Source organism: Hippocampus comes, unplaced genomic scaffold (genome assembly GCF_001891065.2).
Source record: "Hippocampus comes isolate QL1 unplaced genomic scaffold, H_comes_QL1_v1.1 scaffold63, whole genome shotgun sequence".
In the NCBI taxonomy this organism is placed as follows: Eukaryota; Metazoa; Chordata; class Actinopteri; order Syngnathiformes; family Syngnathidae; genus Hippocampus; species Hippocampus comes.
Genome location: NW_017805987.1, coordinates 879,870 through 881,567, shown reverse-complemented (window position 1 = coordinate 881,567; position 1,698 = coordinate 879,870). Strand labels below are relative to the sequence as shown.

At 45.9% G+C, this 1,698-nt stretch overlaps 1 protein-coding gene across 10 annotated transcripts in view; it reads right to left on the bottom strand.

Moving 5' to 3' along the window:
* Positions 1-1,698, bottom strand: part of osbpl8 (oxysterol binding protein-like 8) — a 48,899-nt gene that overhangs the window by 16,500 nt on the left and 30,701 nt on the right. The gene's annotated exons all lie outside the window — the stretch shown is intronic.

The window sequence follows — 1,698 nt, the reverse complement described above, 5'->3', positions numbered from 1 at the left end:
GGGATTGCCTCAATTTCAATGACAGCTTAGCCGTGCTAGTTACGGTATTTTAACTCATTCACTCCCAAAGACGTATTTAGATGTCTTTTCAGACGCCACACATTTAATTCCAGCTCCTCATTTTATATTGAGTGTACTTGAAAGGGGTCTGAAAGGGTCCGAAAATACATCTAAATACGTCTTTTGGAGTGAATGAGTTCATGTTGGGTACTCGAGTGGTATTTGGAGGGCAGCAGAAGTATTTCTTTGAGGTACTGCTTGGTGTAAAAAGTTGGGAGAGCCACTGATCAATCGCAAAAAACGAAGCCGCTTTACGGCTCAAAAGTGACCCCGCTGTGACACCGCAACCGATGGATTACGAGTCAACGACACCGCGCGGCTTTAGCGACGCAAAGACATCGCAAAACAAGCGGTGATATATATGGAGGTCGGCGCGGCCATTTGGATGGACAAAGCTGCATCAAGACCCCATCAAACCCGGGATTAGCTTTTTGATACACTGTCATCCCACCGGGGCATTTTTTTTTATCCCGACAATCCACTTGCACTCAAAAGAACAGGGAGCGTGACAACACGGGCTTACTTTTAGATCCACACGGCGTCAGCCCAGACAAGCCCCCGGCCATCCAAGCCCAGCCAAGTCCCTGCAGCCAGCGTACGCTCCATCATAGCATTGAATTGACATCTACAAGCTTCTCCTGTCACCCCCTCGTCCCTCTTTAGAGCGCTCATTGGATGAGGTTGTAGGTTAAAGAAGCAACACTGCGATTCGATTGGCCAAAGGCGGGGATAAGGCCGGCCTTCCGATGGAACTACCACGCTTGTTGACAGGCCATAATCCCAGAAGCTGGATTTAAATCCGCACTGACCCCACCTGCTCTTCTGCCACCTTTGTCGTTGTCACTGTTTACCTTTCTGTGGGTATTCTTCAGCCACCTGGTCACATTCAAAAGCCAAACAACCTTTTCATGGTTTATTTGTGCTTCGGTGAGTCATAAAGAGAGTCGGGGCCAAGGACGCTCAAGTGATTAGTGGCAGTGAACAAACTATCTTCCGGTTAGAGGGGAGAAAAAAAACCCACAATACAGCATACTCACAGGCATATAGTCTTTATCCTCTGCCAAGACCAAACATCATTATTATTATTATTATATGAAAATAATGCACTGTTTGTGTACCAAGTGCATATGACTCAAATTATCAGAGGCCATTGTAATGCTAACCCAACACGACACGACATAAAAGCGTCAGTGAGCTGATTTGCAAGGCCGGAAGAATAATTTTGGAGCATCTGGCCTCTCTTGACACCAGCGTCAGTGCAAGTTATGCGCGGACAGTTTCGCACGCCCACTCGCCGCAGTCTGTCTCGGCCACTTGGAAGAAAAAAATAAATAAAAATGAAGAGGAGCCGAGGAGCTCGTGTACTTTTCCGCCGTATGCCTCAGCGTGACTTCCACTGCGCGATAATGCAGTTGTGCAGTCAGTCATATGAAGGAAGTCCGGACTCATTTAGAAATCCAAGGTATGACTTTTTGTGTGCTAGAAAGTATTTCATTCTATGTCCTTGAATTTGTACTCTCTGAAGAGACGTAACAGCACACACACATATACATACATACATACATATATATAAATATATACACACACACACACACACACACACACACACACACACACACACACACACACTTTTTTTTT